The sequence below is a fragment of the Acinonyx jubatus genome, chromosome B1 (genome assembly GCF_027475565.1).
Source record: "Acinonyx jubatus isolate Ajub_Pintada_27869175 chromosome B1, VMU_Ajub_asm_v1.0, whole genome shotgun sequence".
Lineage (NCBI taxonomy): Eukaryota > Metazoa > Chordata > Mammalia > Carnivora > Felidae > Acinonyx > Acinonyx jubatus.
In genome coordinates this window covers 166,092,178-166,112,019 of record NC_069382.1, presented here as the reverse complement: position 1 = coordinate 166,112,019, position 19,842 = coordinate 166,092,178, and the positions used below count along the sequence as shown (strand labels likewise).

General features: G+C 38.4%; 1 protein-coding gene across 1 annotated transcript in view; it reads left to right on the top strand.

Moving 5' to 3' along the window:
• Positions 1–19,842, top strand: part of GRXCR1 (glutaredoxin and cysteine rich domain containing 1) — a 235,068-nt gene that overhangs the window by 24,136 nt on the left and 191,090 nt on the right. The window lies entirely within an intron of this gene.

The following is a 19,842-nucleotide window of genomic DNA, read 5'->3' as shown; positions in this document are numbered from 1 at the left end:
GTTTGTATTCATCTTGGAGATGGTATATTATTAATAAAGTATATTTGTTTTCCTTATGGCTCTAGAATAATGCTCTGGATTATATCTCCTAATGAAATTCTTCTGTGTACATATTGCCTGAAGTATTGTTTCTGGTACTAGGGAAGTGAGGCAAGCTGGCTGTCCATCATTGGAGAGGGGATAGTTATAATGGAGTAGTATGCCGCAGTTAGAAGCAAGGCTTAGGTACTCACATAACATTATGGATGGATCCTAAAACATAGGGCTAAAAGAAACCAGTACAAAGCGGAATTTTAATGTAAATATGCAGCAACTAGGTAAATATTGAATGCAAATGTGTGTACATACATGCTCATAAAACAATATGCATGTTGCAAGAATGCATCAAAATAAAAGGTAAACTTTAAGTACTATAAAAGGATTAATAAACAGGTCTCTAACTTGGTTGCTTTCTCCCTGCCTGAATTACTTCTGACCTTAGCCAGACCCCTTCGTTATCCAGTTAATGGAATTTACTAATTGGAAGGTAATTGAAGATCTTGCAGAGGGTACTATATACTGATTTCTTATCTAAGGAATCTTTATAGTAGGATGAACTTCGTATGTCCTGATTGTTTATTATAAATTAGTCTTCAGTTCATGGCTTTATGAACCATAGCTGGATTGAATAATGGAAGTTAATTGTATAGAGTTTCTTGCTACATGACTAGAGAGTATAAAGGTTGAGAGACCCACAAAACTAAGGGGCTTCCTGGTGCTATTTTGTATTGGCCATAGTGTGCTTGTCACTTTGAATCCAAAGTGCATCCCAGTGTTACAAAGGAATTTAGAAAGATGTCTTCTGATGTGATATGGCTCCTTTCTTATAAACTTTAATAATTATTAGTAAAGCTTGGTGCTGGGTATAACTTGGATTCTGTAAATATGATTGATGTTTTAGTGCACTATGTTAGTATAAACACATTATAACAGTTGCCAGTGGAGTACGAGGAAAGAACTAAGAAGAAGACAAAAATAAATAGGTAAATATTAGTAAATAATATAAAGAAGATAAAGCCTTACTAGGACAAATAATGATAATACATTATGAACTGAGGATGTGATTTAGTTAACTCTCATCAATGAAGATCTGAGAGAAAAATATAAACAATTTAAAGGTATAGAAGTGAAGGTCCCTTCCATGTCCCTTGTAATAGGCAAGAACTGTTTAGTTTGTATGCTTTTAAATACATGTATACCATATATGCTATATGTATTTGTACATATAAATATGTATCATCTTTTTATAGCATTTCTTGGGAGTTTATATAGATCCATTCTCATTGTTAAACTATGTGAAAATAGAAGGTTTATATATTTGTGATATTTGGATTGTTGTACTTAAGCCCTACCTTATCCTTTCCCCACCAAATGTTCTGAATCCTCAGGACCTGGGGAAATGACTCACTTTTCCTCATTGGAATAGAAAGGCCTTCCTCTTCCTTGAAGACTATGCAGAGACTTCAAATGAAGCAAATGCCTTAAAAACAATGCTTTCGCTCCTTCATATCTGTTCCTGTCTCCCCTCCTGGTCACCAGACTCATATCTAACATAAAGTCTCAGTAAACTCTACTGGGAAAATGCAGATCCGAGGAAAGGGGAGAGACTGTACACAAAGCAGCAGTAGGACTGCCTAACACATGCCAGCAGGAACCATGGAAGTTTGTCTAGGTGTAGATCCTGATCTTGGGGACTTTGTCTAGGAGTGGACCAAGCAGTTGTAGGTATAACTTTGGATAAGGGCAAGTTTGGTAATGGCCCTAGGAAATAATCCCAAGATGCTACTGGAGTGAATCTTGGAAGCTTGGAAAAAGTGATAAAGTGTTAATCACTGATGTGAGGAAGTGAGTGTTAAATGAACTAGAGATATAAGAAATGTCACTGCAGACTGTGGAGGAAGGGATCAAAATGCTCAAAGGGCCTGCTAGAATGGATATATTGAAAGATTGGAAAATCTTCCAGCTGGCTCTGTTCCTTGGAAGAGATGACAGGTACTCTTTCTTACCAGGTCAATGAGGTTTGCTGCAGTGCAGGAAGCACCAGCGTCTCCAAGACGCTCAGTAACAACTCTCCTTTGTAGTGCAGGGCTGATTGTAGGAGATACTCCAAAACTGAGCTCCACAATGACAGTAGAGAGGATAGAATTCCAGAACAGCAGAGGCCAAATGACAGCACTTAACTGTCAGAAGCAAAGTGGGAATAATAACTGTAATTGGCAGTAAATTAGGAATAGGGGTCAGCAAGACCTGACCCAGGAAGGCAGGGCCACTTCATGGATGTGTGAGTTGTGCTTAGATGGGACGCTAAGTTTGTTTAATGCTATGCTGTCACCATCTTGAATTTCATTATAATTCTTTAATTCCTTGCCACAGAACTCCACATTTTCCTTTTTCTCTGGGTCCCCTAAATTATGAGGTCACAAGGATTTTACAGTAATCTATGGAAATGGTCCACAGAACATGGACTATCCCTAGGGGCAAAATATATGGGTAGCCAAAAAGGGATATTGCTTAAAATATGTAATTAGAAGAGATCAAGGAAGGATGGGCAGAAGATTTTAATGGAAAGTCATGATCTCTTAACCAGATTTTAGACCTTAGTTATTTATCAGCCCTAGAACTCATCAATGGTTGGAGAGGCCCAATTCTCATCATGAAAGGCCTTTTAAGACCATAGCAAATGTATACAGTAGTGATTCTCTTAGTCCTTTTCTCAAAGGAATTTATCATCATTTACTTGGATAACTAAACACTGGGGTAAAGGGAATATTCAGATCTTTTAAGAGTTATATGCAGAAACTATTGAATATAGGGCCTGAGTTTATGCTGAAACCTAGAAATCCAAAATGTCATCATGGCCTCCTTTAGAGTAGAGATGATAGGACGTGGAGGTGTTAGTGTATATATGAGCAAATAGCTTAGTTGTTAGGCTAAAGGTACGCAAAAGGACGATTAGAAGGTCAGGGACAAGGACGTCTTGGGAAGAGGCATGCAGATGGACCTAAGGGAGTGAGTACAAAGTGTGAGGATCTTTGTGTTGTATGTTAATGCTCCCTAGAGAGCATTTACTGGAGCAGAACCACTACACCACCAAACAGCCTTTGTCCTTGACTCCCCCAGTGCTTGTGCAATGGGTTCAAGAATGGAACAGCTACATCCTCAGACGAGCCTATGCATAGGCACAACTACTCAGACTTTTTCTCCCCAAGTTTTATATACTACTTCTGAGGCAGAATGTTCAGACTACAAGCAATAGAAACCAAGAACCCCTAGTATGATCATTCTAGGAAACTAATTAGCCACATCAAGACAAGTTGATTGTGTTAGGCCCCTTCCACTGTAATGTTTCATTAATCAACCACACGTGAGAAAGAATAGACCTTCAGAAAATGAATTCATTGCCCTTTCCCATGCTTGCTTCCTTCCAGCTAAGCTAACTTTGGGAAACAACAGCCAAGACGCAATACTGACAAGCAGAGATGGTGTGACTCTGTCACTTGGTGATAATTCATCATTATTGGGATGGACATGTATTCTGGATACTCTTTTATATTTCCTGCCCACAGTGCCTCAAGCAGCACTTATATCTTAGGGCTCATAAGGTGTATGATCCACCAACATGGGATCCTCCATAACATTGCCTTGGACCAAGAGACCTAATTTAGGGCAAAGGAGGTATGGTGGTGGGCACAGGACAATGGGACTCACTTGTCCTTCTTCACATTGCACCATATAGAACCTCCCTGCCCAAAAGAGTTTTGGAAGGGCCTCTTGGAACACCCCGTTGGACACCAGCTTAGAGCTCATAATCTGGGTGAATGGGGTGATTTCAGAATGTGGTATACACCTTAAACCAACATTCACTGAATGACACTCTGTCCAAAATAGGCAGAATATATGGTCTGAGGATCAGGAGGGGAAATAGGAGTGGCCCTACTCACCCTTACTCCTAGTCACCCATATCTGGCAATTGTGTTCTGGTTCTATACATTCAGAAGTTCTGGTTCATACTCTGGTCAGCATAGGGCAGTAGGGCTGCTCCTTCATAATTGGGGTACAGAGGAGTATATGTGGCAATCAGAGGATCCACTGGGCAACTGCTGGAACCTCCATTCCCAGTTTTTACAGTACATAGGCAAGCAGAACAACCACCGAGTAAACAATGGTTCAAATTCCTCAGTGATGAGGGGGCTGGGTCACTCCACAAGACAAAGTACCTTAACCAGTATTAATGGGAAATCTAGAATGGCTGATGCCTATCAGTTAATGGACTTGGGACCAACTAAGCAGTGGCAGTTGTAGTTTGCCCCACTACCTTCCTTTCGTAAGTTTTTCCAGGGATTGTGACCAGTCAGAATCTCAGAAAAGCTGCACCTGAATTGAATGAAGTTAATAAGGGAAGTAAATGAATCTGACTGATGCAAGTGTTGGACTCTAGTGGATGCTATTAGACTTTGGCTTAGGTCTCCTTTACCAGTCCAGTGTACTCATCCCTAAATGCTATGAATTTTGTCTGCTAATAGTCTAAGCCAGTCATTCTCTTCAGCAGAACAGAAGCCATCAGAGTTTCCATGCTCTTTCACCTGTATTCCTTAGCCAGTGACTGATTAATATAGGTGTATAAAAGGCCAGCTGTATAATATGTATCCTCTCTATCTCCCTGTGGGTTTAGCCTGTAAATTGGACTCTGGGTGAGGCTATACTCTTGCTTAGCTCCTTCACTTCCTCTCCTGCTTCTTTTGTTCCCTTTGTTTAGAAAGCACTCTCTCGGTATATTACGGGCACCCACACACCTGTCTGAGACTCTTCTATGGAATCAGACCTAAGTCCGCTTGACGTAGGTAGATATTTATTGTTTTACTTAACAGGAAGTCCTGAGGTAGGGGAGTTCTGAGTTTGGTTAGTTCAGTGTCTCACTGACATCACGAAGGACTAAAACTCTGTCTACCTTTGTGCTTTTCTATCCTTAAGATTTTAGCGTTTATTCATTTTAGGGCCTTTCATTGTTGCAAGATGGCCATGGCAGCTGAAAGCATCGCATCTTTGCAAAACAAAGTTCAAAGGCTGAAGAGCTGTTGTTCCCTTCTCCTGACTCTGTATGAGTGAGAAGTGCCCTTAACTCATTTTTTTATCTCAGATCTGAAAGGCTAGAGTTGCTGTTTACTTGCCCATTCTTAAACGAATCAGGTTATCTAGCAAGAAGGGCAGTAAATTTACCGTTATTGGCTTAGTCTAAAAAATAATCACCCCTTGGGTGAGAAGAGTTCTAATTTTCCTCTGAAACTTATGAAAGTAATAGGTAGGAATAGGAAGAGAGAGACTGATACTTGCCACAATCAAGAAGTGTCTGCCCTAAACTGTAATTTAGGAACTATATCTATTCTTATATAAATACTGCAAAAACACTGTTAGGCATATATTTCTCAGTTGTTTTGGGGGATAGGAAAAGTGAGACTCCTAAGATAATGCCAAAGCACCAGTCTCTTAAGAGTTAAATAATCTTTTTTTTTTAACGTTTTTTGTTTTTTTTTTTTTTTTGAGACAGAGAGAGACAGAGCATGAACGGGGGAGGGGCAGAGAGAGAGGGAGACACAGAATCGGAAACAGGCTCCAGGCTCTGAGCCATCAGCCCAGAGCCCGACGCGGGGCTCGAACTCACGGACCGCGAGATCGTGACCTGAGCTGAAGTCGGCCGCTTAACCGACTGAGCCACCCAGGCGCCCCAAGAGTTAAATAATCTTAAAGGATTTGTCATTGTATATTTTTTCTGACTCACTGGTATGTAATAATAGCTCCATGTTTTTTTTTAGAGGAAACTTTTAATAGTAAAGTGTCAAACTAGATTTCTCAAATAAGCTTTCTTTAACTTCAAAAAAAGTACTCTTCAAATTCACTGAAGGTATATCCTACTGAGTCATTTCTTGGTGGGGGCTGGGAATGTAACAAACATTGTTAAGTAGCTATTGTATGCTAGAGGGTTCTTGGGTGGTCTTTTGTGACTGTTTTGGTCAATAAAATACAAGGAAGCGACACGAGGAACATGACTTCTGAGGTCAGTCGTAAAAGGCAATGCAACCTGTACCTCATTTACTAGTTCCTTGCTCTTAGAGCCTTCAGTCATTTTGTAAACAGTTTGCTCTGAGACCATGAAGCTGTGAGAAAGCCCAAACTATCCCACGCACAGAGGCTGCATGGAAAAACTCTGAGACAAGAAGAAGGGACAGACATGTCCGGACGGTCCCCAGATGTTCCATGCTCTTGCTGTTTCAGCTCCAGCCATCATCTGACTGCTTTCACCCAGGAGATATGAAACCGGAACTGCCCGGCCAAGCCTTTCTCAAATTTCTGACCCAGATAAACCTCAAGATGTTAGAGAATGATTCTTGTTTTAGCCACTGTTTTGCAGTGAGTTGTTATGGAGCAATAGATAACAGGAACAGAATTTGGTATTTGGAGATTGGCTGCTGCCATGAAAAGAAAACAGTGAAACATGTGGACTGGATGGTGTGTGGACTTGAGGGGACTGTTAATAAAATCTTGAGAGTCCGTGAGAGCAGTTCCTAAAAAGGACCTCAAGTAGCCTAATGGTAAAGGATTAGAGAAGAATGAGAAATGTTTTGAAACCTGGAAGAAGAGAGACTGTTGTTATGTAATAGAAGTTTTATCAACATTGTTTCATGCGGTGATTTTGATGAGGTTTTGGAGGGTGGGGTTCAGAGCTGATGGCCAGGAAAGAATTCTTGAAGACGTCTTTGGAGCAAAAAGGTGATTTTATTAAAGCACGGGGACAGGACCCATGGGCAGAAAGAGCTGCACTGGGGTTATGAAGAGTGACTGGTTATATACTATGGAGCTGAGGGATAAAGGCAAAAGAGAGGCCTCCTGGAGGACTTTGATATGCTGCTAAAAAGGACTCCTAGGATACCTGAGGCCTTGCTATGGTTAAGCCAAGGTTGTTTTTCTTTTAGTAAGGCATCGACATTAGGGCAGTAGGGGGTTCCCGGAGAAATGTTATACTCTGTATTTACCTCAAGTATTTGCCAATGGGCTGCAGGTTATAAGGACATTTAATTTTACGTGCCATTTCCTTCTTGCCTTTGTTCCTCACATCACTATGCAGGGGAGGTGTTGTTGGGGCTCCAGGAAACTGAGTCTATAGGTTTCTGGAGATTAGGCTATTGATAAGATTGCCTTTTTCTTGTAATTTACTAAGATATTTGTAAACTACAAATAGTTTAGAGACTATTGTAGTCTCTATTGTAGAGACTACAAATAGATAGAGACTCATGTCTTGCAGGACCGTGATCTCTATCAGTTAACCATTTGTTTTCCTTCCTTTCCTTTGTTCTTGGGCAGCAAGGAGTGCCTGAGGAATATTACACACGTCCCACCTGGGGGCGGGAGGGGTGTGTGTGCAGTGTGTTAGCTTGTACTTTGCCCTCAGCTTGCCTCATGGTCCCTCATCAATGCAGATAATACAAAGTGTATCTAATGTACCCAGTTATCTAGCTAAGAATATTTCCACGTAGAACATTGAAAGTGCTACCTTGCTTCATCTTACTGCCTATCATACAAATAGTGAGGGATGAGTGAAAAAAGAAACAGTTCATCTTTAGGCATAATTTAGAGGAAACATAAGCAATTAAGGGTTTGGTGGATTTGAAACAGACTTTTCATTCCTGGCCTCTCCACATGCAGAAGATTCTCAAAGTAAGAAAGTTCATCAGGCCAGACATAAAATCTAGAGAACTGTCAGGAAATCTAAAGATAAAACAAATTGTGTGCTTTTAAGAATCCTTTCTTGAGGTAAAGAAGATGGGTTTCCTATTTTCAAAAAATTTGGATTCTGTTGTAGATTCTAAAACGGCAAGTAAAGAAATACATAAAATTTAGTGTGATAACAGCCCTGATAAAAGTAAGCATGGGGTGCTATGAGAGCCTGTAATAGGGATGCTTCAGACAAACAGGAAGTAGGGTGACATTAGGATAAGGCTTTCCAAGAAAGGGCATATCTAAACTAAGCAGTGAAGAATAAATAGGAGTTAGGGAAGGTGGGTGTGAGAAAGAGATGTTTTCAAGTGGAGAGAGTTGGGTGATATTATAGGAAACCCTCAGAAAATCTCCTAAAGGAGGCCTGAAACCCTTGACATATCTTGTAGTAGTGTTCCCCTTTTATAGGAATAAATGTGATCAACCAGCTCGAAAGAGTCTCTCTTTTTAAAAAAGGTTTTTGTTATGGAATTTAAAAAATATGTGCAAAGGAAGAGAGAATTGTATAATGAACCCTCCTGTGCTAATTACTCAGTTTAAAAATAATCAAACTCATGGCCAATCTGGTTTCATTTGTGATTACCCCCTCCTGCATTGCATTATTTTAAAGCAAGTCCCAGGCGTATATAATTTCATCTATAAACGCTTTAAAGCATAAAGACTCTTTTTGATTAATAGTCACAACACCTTGATCACACACACAAATCAACACTAATTCCATAATATTGATGCTTCCTTTTGAACAAACGAGGCCATTGTTGCTGGGTTCTTCTGGGAAGTAGATCACTTAAATCACTCCAATGCAGAAAGAGAATTATTCAGTACCTGAGGTCTGTGGTTAAAAATTTCTTTTTTTGAGGGGGGGGTGGTGCCTGGATGGTTCATTTGGTTAAGGCTCTGACTCTTGATTTCGGCTCAGGTCATGATCTCATGGTTGGTGGGATCGAGCCCTGCGTCAGGCTCTGTGCTGACAGCGTGGAGCCTACTTGGAATTCTCTCTCTTCCTCTCTGTCTGTCCCTCCCCTGCTCATGTGTGCTCTCTGTCAAAGTAAATAAATAAACATTTTAAAAATTCATATTTTTTTGGATGAGACAAGGATATGAGAAATTATGCTAGCTTCCTCTTTATAGGTATTCAGGGGTAGTAAGTGCAGAAAAACATCTGTCCTCAATGATCCAAAAAGTTATGAAAATATAAGAAATGGTTGCTGTAGGCACTTAATTTTGTTTCTATGTATGTTTTCTTTAGGACAGTTGTCCAGTTATACCTAGGGAGGTCTAGCTGCTGATTTCAGGCAGTCCTTCTGTGGTCTATCCTTAGTGCTAATTGATTTCATCCTAGACTGGCTTAGGTTCTGAGCTGGTGTGGGTGGATGAAGCTCTCTTACCTTTACACAGAGGGACAAAATTCAGTGCAATAACAGAAATAAGGAGAAAGGATAAACAGAACCAGACCCAGTACCATTGTACCTTGGGACTTGTGTTTGAGTGTGAATTTATAATCATATGCCATCTGGCCTTAGAGTAGGAACTGCAGGGGTGGACACTCCAATTGGCTGATCTCAGCATACATGTGCAAAGACTTAAGAGACTTGAGATCATGACATGCTCTGAGATCTGCGAGGATTATTTCCCAGTACAGGGTTGATAAGGCAGGTACTGGGGAAGTTAGTGAGCACCAAATTGTAAGTAAAGAAATGGGGAATTATTGGAGCATTTTAAGTGATAGATTTCTGCGATCAGATTTGTGTCAGAGTGGGACATATAGGCGGGCACAGAAGCCAGTAGGATAACATTTTATCAAAATAAGCAAGAGATGATCAGTGCATGACTGAACATAGTACCATTGAGAACTATGAGTGTGGACAGTGTGGAAAGATGTTTACAGACAAGTCCACAGTACTGGGAGGCCAGTGTGATGGGAAGTTGAGAGGAAGGAGTTAGGGATGGCTCCCACATTTGTAGCCTGTCTTAGAGGATTATGGTGTGGAGATTTCCAATCCACAGTGCAGTGTTTCCTGGCTGATACGTAAATTCTGCTGGATTACTAGTTAGTGACCGTTGCTATTCTAAACCCCATTCAGTATTATAACAGTAGCATTTCTGAAGTCAAGGCTATGGCCAGAGAGTTAATTGGAGGATCAGGCAGTTCATATTGGAGCTAAATGTTTTATTCATCCGACGTGTCCTCTGCTCAGCATAGAAAACAATTCCCAAGTTCCCATGTTCACTTGAACTTCTTCATATTCCTTAATGTTTTATTTTTAGTTACTCTTACACTAAAATAAGGTTCTATTTGGTCTTTCCATCCTGGGGTCTAGTTGATCATATACTACAATCTTATAGGTTATAAGGAAAAACAGAAACACTTTGACTTAAAGCCTATTGTATACTAAACTTCAAATTAATATTTCCATAAATTAGATAGGACCTCTGTACTAGGTTTCTCCTATATCTTGATATTGATTATTAAAATCTTTAAATTGAGCTTCATCTCTCTTCCAGAAAATAAGTATAGCTCTTGGACCGTTTTCCTTCTAAAACAGAAGATGCAGCAGAATATTTAATAATAGATTGTTCTGAGGTCCAGCATTGCAGCAGGCTTTATAAGCTGGCTCTCTACTTTCTCTGTGAGGATTGGCATTCATTTTATATAGTGACAAAAGGACGTGGGGACAGGATCTTTTGTTCTTTTGAAGAATCATTTACACCAGCATTATGGGCTGGAGGAGTTTCTTTCTTCATAAGCTGTTTCATTCCTATGAGATACATATTCCTACATCAGATTTCAAAAGTTAGTCACCTAGCATAGCTGGAGAGAGGTAACACAATGGCAACATTTATTATCTAGAAGATAGGCACATTTTCCCCTCATATCTCTCACGTCTAATCTTTTTTTCTATTTTTCAAGTTATGCATACAGCAGCAAAGTGCATCACCTACCTGGGGTAAATCCACTGACTGTCAAATATCCAAAGACCAAGAAAGAATTTTTGGTGATCTTTCTAGTAATAGACACAAAAATTTAATAATATTTTAATTTATTATCTTGTGCCCAGAAGTTAGTTTCACTGGTGATTTACTACCATCCATAACCTACTGGGGTCTGGCACTGATGGTTGATTTACTGTTCTATCAGTTACTTAATTAGAATGAATTATTCATAGTTTTTCCTGATGAACGACCTAATTATTATGCTAATCATAACAATCTAAGTCTTCAGTGTTTTCTAAAGCATCCTGCCTAATGGGGTTATTAAATATGTGTATAATTATAGTCTTATAAAATTCAGAAACATGCTTTGACAGACATTTTTATTTATATTTAGACTTTCAGAAACATCAAATGTAAGATATCTTTTGCCCTGAACTCAATTAATTTCTTAAATGTCATTTTCTTTCCTTAATATAAAACTGTGAATGAGTGTGACAAATAAAACTGTAAACAACTTCATTATGAATACTAAGAAATAGAACAGAATTTTATACCCACTCAAGTCCTGCTTTTGAGGACTTTGGCTTTGACAAGAAAATTGTCCTTTATGATATTGGGATTGTATTGGAGGCAAAGGAGTGAACTGACCTGATATTTATTGTTAAATGGTCAACTCTTAATTGTTCACAGGAGAGGCAACTGTATTGTGGGTCAATTAGCTATTAACTGTTCATACTTGGGACATTTCCCTCCTACTTCTGTATTTGTTTACAACATCTCAGGCCCAAATTATTACATTTACATGTGCTTGTCTTACTTCAGGGCAAAAGTTAATATTTGAAGATATTAGGATATTCTGTTGCTTTCAGTAATAATAACTACATCAAAAACCAACTCCTCAGGGTATCTAATGCTTGAACATCTGACATAGAAGGCAATAATAAGATCTTTAGCTGTTAGATCTCAAACCAAGCATTTGACAGCCGAAGGCTGGGTCTATATAGCCAAATACAAATTAGAATTAAAACACACATTATGCTCAATTTTTTTTGTAGTCCAGTTAAAGGATTCTTTTTTGAGACTTGGCTATAATAACTGATGGCTTTTGTGAAACACTAAGATTATTCAAAGAAATAAGATTGGCTCCTTTTTGGTCATAACTTCATTTTGTCTTTGAGAACAGAGATGGAGATAATGAAAAGGAGCACTTTCCATTATTTAATAGTTTATACTCCTTGAAAGATTTTTTCCCCTTATTTTTAATTCCCTTATTTTCTCTATCATTTATTTTATTTTATTTATTTTTTTTTCAACGTTTATTTATTTTTGGGACAGAGAGAGACAGAGCATGAACGGGGGAGGGGCAGAGAGAGAGGGAGACACAGAATCGGAAACAGGCTCCAGGCTCTGAGCCATCAGCCCAGAGCCTGACGCGGGGCTCGAACTCCCGGACCGCGAGATCGTGACCTGGCTGAAGTCGGACGCTTAACCAACTGTGCCACCCAGGCGCCCCTCTATCATTTTTAAACCATCAATTTACATTTGAAGATCTGGAGATCAGTGACTGTGTCCTCCAGGACTTCCAAGGAGAAGACATTTGAGGAGCTTCTGGTCTCACTTGTAATCCTCCTCTTCACCTTAGTTGTTCTAGGGATCTCTGGTACAGCTGTGATACGAAGCCAACTAGTGTGCTTTGGTCTGAGCAAAAGTCCTCATGCCCATCTCTCTGGAGCTGCTATGACTGGACACAGTGTTGGACAGGCCAGCCCTGCTCATTCCCTTTACACCATGATGATGATTCTCGGGTTGCATGACAGTGGGTGTCTTTTCAAACGTTAGAAGTAAAACCAACATTACATGGTTTCTATGCTGCTTGTTTTAAATAATTTTTGAAGTTACATGGGACACAAATCAAGGGAAATTAAATGAATTCCTATTTCTGGCTGAGCCAGCTTCAGCTTAACCTCTGGCCCTGACCACCTTTTTCCTTTGGGATTTGTCTTAGTCTGTTCAGGCTGCTATAGCAAAAACACCACAGACTGAGTGGCTTATAAACAGCAGAATTTATTTCTCACAGTTATGGAGGTTGTAAGTCTGTTGTTAGGTTGCCAACATGGATGGGTGAGGGCAGATTTCTCACTGCATCCTTACATGGCACAAAGGACAAGCAAGCCCTCCAGACCCTTTTTGATAAATGTACCAATCCTATTGATGAGGGCTCTGCCCTGGTGACTTAATCACCTCCCAAAGATCTCATCTCCTAGTACCATCACCTATGGGGTTAGAATTTCAACATATGCATTTTGGAGGGACACAACATTCAGACTATAGCAGGTTCCCTACAGAAAGGACACTACAGAGCTGAAAAGCATTATAAGGATGGTTTTTCAACTGCCTTGTGTTCTTTCCTCTCTAGAGGGGACTTGATCTCGGCTCTGGTTGCTTGGACGGTGGTGGGTATGATATAGCTCTGAGATACCTCTTCTTCAAACTCTCTTTAAAGTCCAGCTCCTTTACTTTGTTGGAGTAGGAGGAAGGAGAGGATAAGAGATACTTATCTCTTGCCTTAACTGGTCGGTAACAATGCCCTTCTTTTGCTGCTTTTCCAAGCAACAGTAACTTACAGTCATTTCCTTCTCTATGGCAGGTAATCAAATACTGACTCCTCCTAGGACACATGTATGAGTCTTTGGAAAGGTTTCAAGGGATGACAACACTGCATTTTTCATTGTGAGGTCCAGCTCTGTCTCTTTTCCTTCCACCTCCTCCCAGCTCTGGCCAAAACAAGCCATCTTTCAGCTTCTTATTGGGGAGAGTCTGTCATGGGTGAACTGAGCCTTACATGGGGGCCTGCCTAGATGGTCCATGTCCACCTGCCTTCTCTGTTGGTCACATGACCTATGGGAAACTCTGGCATCATTGTTGGGGATGTGGTAAACAACTCTGTACATCTGCCTCTTCAGGGACCTTGCGAGACCTTCTTTTGGAAATGACGCTCAAGTATGGAACTGCTGAGTCATGTGGTTCATATTTTGACTAGAGCCATGTTGCTCTTCAGAAAGGCTGCGCTAGTTTATGTTTTCACCAGCATGGACAAAATTCCTAACTACTAGTATTCCTATGAATGGTTGACATTATTCAGCTTTCTAATTTTTGCTATTCTGTAGTAACTTACTTTATATGCATCGCTGTAATTGTCAGTCACTTTGACCTGTCATCTATTTGTCAGTGTCTTGGGTTTCTTCTATATATTGGATATTCATATTTCTTGCTCATTTGTCTGTTTGAGTTGTTGTCTTTCATTATACACTTCTAAGATTTTCTTGTATATTGTAAACATTAATCTCTTGTTGGTTTTGTACTTTGCGAATATCTTCTTCCATTCTGTCAACTATATGTTAACTTTATTCTTAGTTTCTTATTGACCAGAAAATCTTTTATTCTGATATAGACAACTTAATCATTTATTTCTTTGTGCTTTTGAAGTTCTGTTTAAACAATCTTTCTCCTTCGCCAGGTCTGTAGCTATTGAATATTTTATTCTACCAACTTTCTAGTTTTATCCTTCACCTTTAGATATTTATTCCTGTTGTTGTTTACTTTGATATGTAAGGTTAAGTAGGGATTCACTTTTCTCAAACCATTTTACTAAATAATTCATAGTTTTCCCATGAATTTGTGATACTAGGTTTAATTTATATAAGAGTGGCCCATATACATGTTTTGTCCCTGAGCTATTATGTTCCATTGATCAACATGATTGTTCTTGTGGCAATATCTTAATTTTCTTAAGAAAAAAAATGCTCACTTATTTTAAGAGAGAGAGAGCACGTGAACAGGGGACAGGCAGAGAGAGAGGAGAGAGAGAATCCCAAGCAGGCTCCATGCTGCCAGTGCAGAGCCCTACACGGGGCCCAATTCTGTGAACCGTGAGATCATGACCTGAGCTGAGACCAAGAGTTGGATCCCCAACTCTTAATTTTTAAATATCTTAATTTTTAAATTATGATTTAAAAGAATCAATATCTGACAACTTGCCCCTCTTTTCTCCCCCATTTTTTATAAGGTTGGCTTCCTTCTATTGAAAAATAGAATAAATTCATTTAATTCTTAAAAAATCCAACTGGAACTATAATTGATTTACATCAGATTAATAGAATAATTAGGAAGAATAAATATCTTTGTAATGTTAAGCCATCTTATCTAAAAAAATAAAATGTCCATTTAATTTATATATCAACTTATATGACCTTGATTGGAGTTTTTGTTTTCTCTATAGTTATTGTGTGTTCCTGGTTAATTTCTAGATATTTTATAGTTTTTGTTTTCCTTTTCTTTCTTTTTTGCTACTGTTATATTTTCTAATTGGTTATGGCTGAGGTAAGTTAGCACTATTGATTTTTTAAGTTATCTCCAGTTAAATTTCTGAACATTATTTTTAGTTGCTTTTTTGGTGATAATTCTATGGTTTTATTGGATGATAGTATTATGGACTAACAGTGACATTTTTTTCTCTTTCTCTTAAATATTTTTCTTTTCTTTTAGTATTGGTAAGACTTGTAGAATTGTATCAGTCAGTTGTCGTGTGAAAATATTGTGCTCTATTTTAAAGGGTATGCTCTCTGTTTTTCTCCACTAAGGGTAGTGTTTGCTATAAGGTTTGGATATACAATGTTCACCACTGTGAGGAAGTTCCCTTCTAGTTTTAGTTTGTTCAGATTGTTGAAAAAAATAGATAGGTCCTGAACTTTATTAAAGTCTCTTTGCATCATTTGAGTGATTGATAGGATTTTCTCTACTTTGCTAATGACATAATGGTATTGGTGAGTTTCATGAAATATAACTATTTTTGCATTTCTGGGATTAACCTCATTTGAGGTGAATGTGAACTTTTTTTTTTTTTTATGGATTGTTGGATTTAGTTAGCTAGCTGTATGACCTTGGGTAAGCCACATAACCTTCTATGCCTAAATTATTTATCAGTAAAATGGAGATCATAGTCAAAGAGTTGTCTTTGAATTACATATGTTCAGAATTTAGATGAGTGCCTGATACATAATAAAACCTATGTAAAAGTAATATAAGTATAATATAATTGTGAATTGTTTCTGGATACTATTCAACCTACAAGTACCAGAAAATTTCACCCCCTTTCTGTATCTCCTGAAACAGCATATCCTGTGACTCCCCTCCCACTGTTATTGATTGCTTAGAGTGTTTTTATTAGGGATCTTAGCGTATTAAACCATCTGAGGCCTTCAGTGCCGAAGAGCACGTTTTACTGTGCTCTCATCTTTGACTTATAATTTGCTTGGATATAAAATTCTAAGAGGAAAGTTCTTTTCCTTTATTACTTTCAAAATACGATTGTGTTGAATTTTTGCATTCAGTGTGTGGTTGAGAAGTCAGATGCCATTCTGATTCTTTTTCTTTTGTAAGGGAGCCGTTCTTGCCTTTGTACATTTTTATTATTTTCCCTTACTATGTCTTTGATATCCTTCATTTTAATAATAATGCACTTAGGTGTTTGATTTGTCCTTATTTCTTCTGTTTAATAACCTATGAGTTTATGCCCCTTTTCAGTCTGCAGGCTTTTCTTTCTTTAATTCTGGCAATTTTATCCTTTTTTTTTGTTCAAATTTTACTTCTATGCATGTTTTCTCTATTTATAGGAACTCTATTGTCTACCTGTTACCATCATATATATATATATATATATATATATGGCACACACATATATGTACATATATATGTAAATTTTTATTATCCTTTTTGCTGCCTCTGAGAGTGTTGTTTTTTTTTTTTTGCAACTCATTAATTCATTCTTCAACTTACTTATCTTGGTAATTAACTTACTTATTGTGTTCTTTATTTTAGCTGTATTTTTCATATCTAATATTTCTATTTGTCTTCTCATCATAATTTCTCATTACTGCTCCATGTTACTAATATCTTCTCTATCTTCTTATGCTTATTTTGAATTTTTTGCCCATATTTCCAATAATTCTGCTTTTAATAACTTATGTGGTTGAGCTTATTTTTATTTTTAGCAGTGGTTGCAGTGTTCAAGTCTCTGTTTTTGCTTGTTTGACTCAAGGAATCACATTTCCTTGCATCTAATAACATGTATCGGACATGCCAGAGACTAGGCCCTCGTCCAGAATCATCTGGGTAAGCTTAAGGAGAGGGGAGGATATGATCTCCGGGTACCAAAAACTACTACTCGTATCTCTCCCATTTACTACCACTCTACCACACAACTCAAGAATTTTACCTTTAAATTAATAAATAAAATTAATTAATTAAGAGACATTATCCCGAGTGAGATAAGTCAGACTGATAAAGACAAATGCTATGTCCTATCACTGTACAATCTAAAAAAGCCAAACAGTAAGATGGTGGTTGCCAGGGGATGGGGGGAGATAGGGTAGAGGACAGATGATGTTTAAGGGTACAGACTTGCAACAGGTAGTAAATAAATCCCAGAGATCTAAGGCACAGTAAAATGAATATAGAAGACAATATTGTATTATAACCATCAAATGTGCGAACAGATTAAATTCTAATTACTTCGACCACTAAAAAAAAAATGATAATTATCTTATGTGATGTGATTGAGGTGCTAATTATAGCTATAATAGCAATCTTTACAATAGGTATCAAATTAACATGTCCACCTTAAATTTATACAGGGTTGCATGTCAGGTGTGTTTCAATAAAAAACATATGTTAGATGTAAAAATTTTTAAAAATTAATAAAGGGATGCAGCTTTGGAAGAACACAGTATCTTTAGGTTGAAAGCTACCAGTTTAGGGGATTGAGGGAAAAGGGTTGGAGAAGTTGGTTTCCCATTTTGGCCAAGTAGCTCATACATTTTCATCTAGTGTTCACCCTCACGGAGATTTTGCAGTGCGTTTACCAGGATGACTTAAACTCATGTTGCTAATTTCTGTCGTGAAAGGCCAGACGATGATCATTCCAAACTATTGTGGAGATAGAAAAGAGCTGACCTAGAAGTTTCTCTCCTCGTACTGCTGGTTTCGATTCTCACTGACCACAGGCTGCAGTCAGTCATCAACCCCCACGACTACTCCACTTAGAAAAAGCTTTGGTTCCCCAGAGTTTTCATGAGTGTATGTGTTTTCTGTGTCCTGTAAACTATAGTGCCCTCTTGCTTCTGTACTCCTCTAGGGTTGGGTCGAGGAACCCACGAATCCCTACTATTTTGCCATCTGTTCTGAAACTAGGAGACCGTGATTGTACTTTCATTTTGGTAATGTGTTGGTTTGACTTAGTAGTCCTGACATGCCCTGGGAGCATTTAGACTCAGAGAGGAACTTTCTGTATTTGGCACATTCTCAATGCTGTGACAAAGGACACAGTCAAAGCTGATTGCTCTGCTGGGCTTTGACTGGGGGCCTTGTTATTAACTAGGCTCAAATGAAATTTTAAAAGAAAAGGATATTTTTCACATTGGCATTTGAGAAATTGTGCTACAGGAAGCGGTATATACTTGTCCTTTCCCTTGACAGAGAACACAAAGTGCTGTGGATTGTTCAGGGTTCCCTCAGCACATTTCAGCAAAAGAAAAGCGGACATTTTAAATTTATTGCTAATCCTAGAGAAGAGCTTACTAAATTTTTCACTCAAATGTATCCACTAAGCTACCATTAATTATAATATTAGTTACATAACTAGAGTCTAAAGTAATCAGTCATTAAATTAAAATATCCCTCTGAATTTCTCTCATTCTATTATACTTGGTTTAGAACTGATAGATATGTATAAGATATTGATCATCATGGCCACTAACAGTTATCAGTGGAACCAGTACATTATTTCAGAGGGTATTAGACCTTGAGTTGTGGTGTATATGGAAGTGTAAAGCAAGAGGAGGTATAATACGGTTATATTTCAGTCTGGCCTAATCTTTCCCAAATATAGATATTGGAGGTTTTTCTTCTATTCATCACCATTCTTTTTGATGATAAGGACCCATTTCCTATTTTTGGTGTTTTGTGATTCTCTTGGGTCGTTGCAAAGGAGAATGTGTCCACCTGAGACAGTCAGTTAGGTTTAGCAAAGTCTTAGCTGTAGAGAGACATCATTTCTGCCTAGGTATTCCGTGGGTGACATGCCTGCAATAGTTAAATGGCTACTCTCTGTGAACACTCTCACCAGATGATGAGGAAAACAGCTAACATGGCTCCTCAACAAAGATGACATTAAACTGTTCTCTTAAACTTACTCATTTAATGGCACAACAAATGTTTATTGAGCATCCACTGTGTGCCGGGAGCTTTTCTAGATTTAAGGAGACACTACAGTGAACAAATTAAGTCAAGTTTTCCTCTCATTATTAACAAGCCAAAAAATGAACAAAGTATGATGGAGCAGTACATTGTGCAAACATACTAACTGAGTGAGATGATAGAGTGATTGGGGAGCTACTTTAGCTTGGGTGGGGAAGGAAAGCCTTATTGTAAAATTGCATCTGAGCTGATGCCAGAATGATATGCAAAGATTTGAAGACACAGAATCCCAAGTGGAAGGAAGGGTGAGTGCAAAGTCCGAGAGGCATGTGTTTTCACATAGAGAACTAGGATCAGTGTGGATTGAACTAGGTGATGGAGGGAGAGAGTGGCATGAAGTAAGTTTGGAGAGGTAGGCAGGAGTCAGTTCATTCAGGGTTTATGGACCCTGGTGAAAGAACTTGGGTAATGGGAAGCATATTCAATCCAATAGCAATCCTGGCATCTATACCTTTAACATACATTAAAAATATGACTGCTTTTTGTCATCATACCAACACTTCCACTTTTAATCAGGGGAATAACTGGATCAAGTGAAATAAAGAAAAGGAAACTTTAAACACTCTGTGCAGAATGGATTGTGGAGTAGCAAGTGTAGAACTAGGGATATCAGTTAGGAGGTTATGTTATGGCCCAGGTGGGAGATAATATTGGCTTTGACTAAGTCAACAGTGGTGGAGGCAGTAAAAAATGGACACGTTGGTGTATATTTTGAAGGAGTGTTGACAGGACTGCTGTTGGATTGGATATGGCAAATGACTAAAAGAAAGGAATAGAAGACAGCTT